Genomic DNA, 6828 nt, shown 5'->3' with positions numbered 1-6828 from the left:
GCCAGAAGAGGGCACCAGATCTCATTGTAGATGGTTGTGAGTCACCATGTGGTTGCTGGGAATTGAACTCAGGACCTCTAGAAGAACAGCCAGTGCTCTTAACCTCTGAGCCATCTCTCCAGCCCCGTAAACTTGACTTTTTAAAAACGCATGTATATGCATTCATGAATCTATGTGTTCATATGTGTGCAGGTGTGTGTGTGTGTGTGTGTGTGTGTGTGTGTGTGTGTGTGTGTGTGTGCCTGCATGTAGAGGCCAGACGGTGAACTCACTTGTCCACAGAAAAGCTGTCTATCTCTTTTTGACCAGGTCTCTCACTGTCCTGGAACTCACCAGGTAGGCTAGACTGTTTGGCAGGAAGCCCCAGACATCCTCCCTCTTTTTCACAGCCTCAGCCCACACTATCCTTGTTCTCTTCTGCCCTTCGATCTCAGAGCGAGAGTCTGAGACCAGAAGCAGCCAGGAACATGGGGACGGTTCTTGAAAGGCCCCCTGCAAAATTGCTTTCTAGGGGCTGGAGAGATGGCTCAGCCATTAAGAGCACTTGCTGCTCTAGCAGAGGTTTGGCTCTAAGCATCTGTATAGTGGCTCACCGCTGCCCCTAACTCCAATTCTAGGGGATCCAATGCCATCTTCTGGTCTCTGAGGGCACCAGGCAAGCATGTACCATATATATACACACATACATACAGGCAAAGCACTCCTACACATAAAATAAACATAAATCTTAAGAAAAGGAAAGCGTGCACCAGCCCCAGATGTCCAACAGGGAATTCCAGGCTTTATTTACACTGTTGTCTTCTAGGGCAGCGAAACCTGTTAGAAGCCACAGTGGACCAAAACTTCTCCCTTAAGGGCCCCCCAAAGCCTAAGGCCTTCCCTTAATGCCACAGAGCAAAAACGGGAGAGCTTGCCACCCAGGCAGCTCCCCTCCCCTGCCCAGAAATTCTTGCATCGCCAAGGGCATTCTGAGAAGTCCTCCAGAGTGTCACCCTAGCTGGGACCCTGGAACGAATCCTTGAGCCATAATGGAAAGCAGATGTAGCCCGCCAGTAACCTTCTCTGTCACTGTAGAACAGGTCTCCAGGCCTGTGACAGTGGGTGGGTGGGGGGCACTTACAGGTCACCAAAAGGTGCCAGGAGAGCGTGTAGCAGGACCTATGGCAGCTCAGAGAGCAGAGGCTTCTTAGAACAGAAGCCAACAGCCAGACTCTCCCACAAACCTGCTCCCCACCCCACCCCCCACTCCCAGTTCAGAAGCTCTGCGTGGGCTGATCTCTAAAGATCAGGACAACCATGGCCCAGGCCAGATGCTGGCAGACCCGATTAGAATCCATTGCCTGGAAGCTGAGCCTTCTGCTCTATCCAGACAGCAAACAGTGCTTCCCCCCGCCAGGGCCCTGAGAGTATATCTTGCCACCACAGCTGTTGGCACTAGGGTGAGTTGGGACTAGGCCTTAGGAAGATGAGTGGAGGATGATTTTGCCAAACAAGGAACACTTCCCACCTCCTTGGGGTGTGGAGAACCATCTGTCTTACAGTCATCCAAGGGATGCTTTTTTTGGGGGGGGATTTATTTATTTTATGTATATGAGTACACTATCCTCATTACGACTTTATGCCAGAGGAGGGCATCAGATCCCACTATAGATGGTTGTGAGCCACCATGTGGTTGCTGGGAATTGAACTCAGAACCTCTGGAAGAGCAGAGTCATCTCTCCAGCCCTCACCCCTACCCCCGGAATACTTTTATCCATAAGTCCCCAGGAAACTGTACTCTGTCCAGGCCTGGGTCTGTTCACCTTTCTTCAGTCTCCTAGCACCTTGGGCCAGTTCTCACACACAAGGGCCCCCCGGCTTTCCAAAGCAGATAACCATGTAAGCTTCACCAGAGAAGGACCGTGTGCACTTTGGCCAAAGGAACCTGGTGTTGATGGAGGCCTCAGGCCATTGGTTGGGCTGTTGTGAAAAGTCTTTCCCTGGGGAGATGAGAACATCTGTCCCTCTTCCTCCCAAGGTCCTGACACAAACCGAAATACTGTTTCACCACAGTTCACCCTGGGGAACCAGTGAGTTTACTGGGCTTACTTACAGAGCACTCGCTGGTGACCCCAAAGCAGCCGCACTGGAACGTCTTCACCCAGCATGGATGATGGCCCCCCGAAGCTGCATAGGGAAGCCGTCCTCCCCAGTCCTCCACAGTCTGTACACTCTTGCCCTTTCTAGAGACCTTAGGCAATTAGGGCAGAGTTGCCTGGGAGGAGTGGCCGGAAACTCGGGTGAAGGTCCAATGCGGTGTCCTTCTGATCTCATGAAGATGGTAGCACTTTGGCTCACAGGATAATGGCTTCTAACACAGGCAGAGAACGCTGGTGAGTCTGGGAAAACAGTTCTTCCAGAACCCTTCTTGGCGGGCTGGTTTCACAAGATCCAGTTCTCATTGCCACATGGCCTTTGACTCTCGACCTCTCTGGATCTTCTCCTTGTGCCTAATGAGATGTTAACCTGTGTCCTGCCCCCTCTTCCGGCTTTGTGGGTTTAAGTGAATCTAAATATGGCCTGTGCTTGTCTTTCTGGGTGGCGGCTAATTGTCTGAATCCACTGACACCCCTCTGCCAGCACCGAAAGGTGTAGGTCCAGCCACGCATAACGGTTGGAGAAATGTGAGCTGAGTCCTACTGTTGGTTGGACTGTAATTCCTTTCACACACACAGCTGACATCCCACCATGTACCACAGGCGGGGACTCCACCACCTGACAACAGGAAACGGAGTCTGGCTAAAATCAAGGCGTGTGTTAAAAGGTGAACCAGCAGGGGTGGGAAAATTGGGAGTCACAGCCAAGTAGTCACCGCAAAAATAATGCCACCTGCGTCTGCCTGTCAAGAACTTTCTACATTCCTGGTTTGGTCCTGGGAGGGAGGAGGTTAGAGGTCACAGGAATTCAAGACCCAAAGAAGAGAATAGAAGTAGAAGGGCTTCTTAAGCGTTTCTGGCACAGGCTACATCTGCTGTAACTTCTGGTCCTGCATTCTCATGGAGGAATGGGAAGGTGCTACGGTCATTGTCTGCCACAAGACAGATGCCGGAGCTGAGACTTGGGGAGTCAGGGTTTTTGGTTTAGGAGAGTGGTTCTCAACGTATGGGTCTCGACCCATTGGGGTTGAACGGTCCTTTCACAAGCGTCACATATCAGATATCCGGCATTTGATTCATAACAGTAGCGAAAATACAGTTATGAAGTAGCAACAAAAATAATTTTATAGTTTGGGGTCACCACAACATGAAGAACTGTATTAGAGGGTCGCAGCATTAGGAAGGTGGAGACCCACTGGTCTGGGGTGATGTAACCAGCACTTAAAGAGGATTTGAGCCTGGGGTGTCGGGGTCATGGTTGTGCTCCTGACTGCCATCCGTGCTCACGTGGCACCCTTGTCTCTCCACTCCTCCCCAGAGCAATCATGGGAGAGTTGCTTCATTGTGGGATGTCACAGGGATCCCCTGTATGGAAGCCAGAGCCGTCCCCAGCAGGAGCCTGGCCTCCTGTTCTGGGACAAAGACAAGGGGCAGGGCAGCATGTAGAACTTGAAACAGAGCCAAGGCCAGTGGTTTCCAGGACTGACCCTGGCCTTCGAATCCTTTCCTCACCGCCCACCTCTTCCCACGCCCCCTCAGCTCTGCGCCCCAGCTTTCTTCTGCAGACTAACTAGGCAACGCTTTCACCTGGGTTTTGTGGCTCCTCAGTATCTGGCGGAGACACAGCTGGAGACCGTGCTTGTCCAGGTCAGGGCTCAGGTGATGAACAGTTGTCATCCTGCAGCACGCGGGAGCCTGGAGTCAGGACCTGGGACCCAACTCCACGAAGTTTTGCTCAGTGGCTCCTCCTGCCTTCCTCCTGATGAGGCGGGGAAAGTAAGCCTGTGCGGGTCCTGCGGCGCCCTGGCCCCACCCTCCGCCGGGCAGATGCCCACCTTACCCTGTCTTACTGGCAGGCACAGAGGCACGCCCCAGCGTCTCCGTCTGCCTTTGCCAAGCGGCCGCGGGTTCCGGGCACCCTCCCCGCGTGCCTTGGGGCTGGCACTTAGAATCCACGTGATTTCTCGGCAGCGGCGGCGGGTTCCATGAACAAGCCAACAGCGCCCAGTGGCCACTTTCAGTTTCGTGCAGAGCAGAGCGCGGCGGAGCAGGAGCGGAGTCGGTGAGTTACCTGCCCAGGTGGGGGCGCGGATGGAGATTGTGGGTTCGGATTCTGCGCCGAGGGGGAGGAGGGGTGCCAGAGGCCGGGCGTATGGACACCTGGACAGACGGGCGGGTGGGCACTGGTGGCTTAGCAAAATGCAGTCAGCCACTCTGCAGTTTGGGGGCCACAGAAGGTGGCAAATTGGGGAGTGACTCCGTTTGGGGAATGTGCTATTTGTCTGTGCGCCCCTTCTCCTGGTGCCGCGCCAGTCAACCTCTGGAGCCATCCTTTCTAGATTTTTTTTTTTCTTTTCCTTTTCAACTTCCATTGCCTTATTAATAATCACAGAAGTCCCCTGTTTGTTACACACGACTCCGAATTTTCAGCCCAAAACAACAACAACAACCCTTTCATTACACAGTAGAAGAGAGTTCGGCTGAGCCTTGGCAACTTGCTGTTTTTATAGAAGGATGCCTCCTCCTCCTCCTCCTGCCGATATCCTCCAACAGTCGCCAACCTCAGGGTTTTCACCAGCGGCTTTGTTTTGAAGCAAATGCCAGACAGAGAATCTCAACAGAAATATCTCAGAGTGTACGAAAAGACAGGAATCTTTTATACATATATATATATGTATATATATTATATATGTATATATATATATATATATATATAGAGAGAGAGAGAGAGAGAGAGAGAGAGAGAGACTATTGCGTTTAAAAACCCCAACTCTTCTTTAACATCATCATGTCTATTTCTAATGATCATTGAAACCCACCATCACAAGGGGTAGTCTTTTGTTCCTGGCCTCCCACGTTGCCATGTGGGTTTCAAACCATTTTCTCACTCAGAAAAGCCGGGAGCTCGCAGCTGCAGGGAGCGGCCGTTTGGGACGGTCCTGCAGAACCCCGGGTCTTCAGGACTGTTTGCGTGTGTTGCTGGGATTCTTCTGAAAAGGTGGTGTGGGGGGCTTTGTATATAAAAGGTCTTTTGAAAACTGGCTTCCCATGATTGGGAAGAAGGCCAGGGAATGGTAAAAGATGGGTGTAGCCATATCTGGAACGTCCTCTTTCCGAGTGACTTTCTTTCTCTCTAAAGGACAAGGAATCCTGGAAAACCGCCAGCTTCTAGCCCAGTGGTAGGTCAGACCCTGGGTCCAGTTCTCAGCACCACAAAAATAATGCACCAGGCCTGACCTCCCACCAGAGAACAGAGCAGGGTGGCAGCCGGTGACTTGAAGTTCGTAAGGCTCCTGCTGGATGCTTCCTTCAGACCAGTCTCCAGAGTTTATGCCTGCCTGCTCTGTCTCCAGAACCAGCCCCCACCTGTCCTGGAGTAGGGACCTCCTGGGGCCCTCAGCACTGTGCTCTTGCTGGATGACCATGAGCTAACAATTACATCTCTTGGAAGCTTGAGTTCCCATCTGTAATATCGGCATAATGGAGAGTTCAAATTTTGTCTCCTGGATTGAATGAGACAAAGTAGAAATAGTCCTTGGCCACAAGATCAGCGAGCTTTAGGTCCTGATAGGACAAATGCAGAAGCTTAGGGGATGCCCCCGTCTGCTTGGCCTAAGGTCCTGACTGCCCCCAAGGCACAGGTCGACCTGGCCTCAGAAGCTAAGTGTGATCAGGCCTAGGTAGCACTTGGATGGGAAAGTTTGCTTAGGCTTGTCCCAGGCTAGCTGGAGAGCAGGGCTTGGCCAGTGTCCTTGTATCCAGCACACCTCCTTCTCTCCTGTTGAAGAGAACCCAACAAAACTGGGTTTTGAATGTCTTCTCCCATGTGTTGGGCTGTGTGTTGGGTCCCCTAAGGAAGATATGAAGTCCTGACCTCCACTGCCTCTGAATGTGACCTTATTTGGACATAAGGTGGCTGCAGACAGTTAAGATGAGGTAGTGGTAGGGGCCCAGCACAGCTTCTGCCTGGTACTAGAGGAGAGCAGCATGTCAAAACAGACACCTTGGGGCAGGCAGCCATCTTGGGGAGACAAGGACTGCAGGCACAAGCCGAGAAATGTCCAAAATCCCAGCAACCACCCCAGTTGGAAGAAGGAGGGCTCCTTTTCTAGTGCTGTGCAGGGGCCTCTGCTCACTCCTGGGTGCAGACTTCCAGGTTGCAGCCAGCAGAGAGCCAAGCACTCTGTTTCCGTCAGTTCTTGAGGGGACTGTTACCACATCATCTCAGCATCACTCCTCAATCACCTACAGAGAACTGGGCGAGGAAGTGCAAACACTTAAGAAATTTCAGGGGAGGGGTGTGGCTTAGAAGTCAAGAGTTTGCCTGGCTTGCAGAAGATTTGGGTTCTATCCTTACCACAGAAGACAAGCAAAAACCTCTTTGTAGGTGTTCTCGGGGTGCAAAGCATGGTCTCTCTTCGCCAGATCTGTTCCTGTGAGTGTACTTGATAGCCTAAACCCTGTTTGGCTGGAACTAATTCTGTGGAAGAAACATAATTTAGAAGCAAAACAGAATAGATCCCACTGGCTGCTGGGGCAAGAGGCTCTGAGAACAGGACCTCTGGCCTTGACAGGCCCTCAGAGAATCCTGTGTAAGACAGGCGGAAGCGGGAAGCAGGTGCCACCAACTGTTGTGGGACTTGTCACCCATAAATGGGTGTGATTGTGTAACTGGCATGTTAGCTTCGGTCTC

General features: G+C 52.0%; 1 protein-coding gene and 1 long non-coding RNA gene across 2 annotated transcripts in view; one reads left to right on the top strand and one right to left on the bottom strand.

Annotated features, from left to right (window-relative positions):
• Positions 1 to 1569: 1569 nt before the first annotated feature.
• Positions 1570 to 4049, bottom strand: LOC128104107 (uncharacterized). Its single transcript, XR_008215878.1, has 2 exons — positions 3976 to 4049; positions 1570 to 3894 (listed from the first exon to the last, which is right to left on the bottom strand). It is a non-coding gene; the product is annotated as an uncharacterized LOC128104107 (long non-coding RNA).
• Positions 4050 to 4104: 55 nt separating this feature from the next.
• Nlrc5 (NLR family CARD domain containing 5) overlaps positions 4105 to 6828 on the top strand; it is an 81077-nt gene continuing 78353 nt past the window's right edge. The window contains exon 1 of the mRNA XM_052728863.1: positions 4105 to 4197. The gene's annotated coding sequence lies outside the window, so the exon portion shown is untranslated. The remainder of the gene's footprint in view (positions 4198 to 6828) is intronic.

Source organism: Peromyscus californicus, unplaced genomic scaffold (assembly GCF_007827085.1).
Source record: "Peromyscus californicus insignis strain IS unplaced genomic scaffold, ASM782708v3 Scaffold_8__1_contigs__length_139910024, whole genome shotgun sequence".
NCBI classification, from domain to species: Eukaryota; Metazoa; Chordata; class Mammalia; order Rodentia; family Cricetidae; genus Peromyscus; species Peromyscus californicus.
This window is presented reverse-complemented; position numbering and strand designations above follow the sequence as displayed.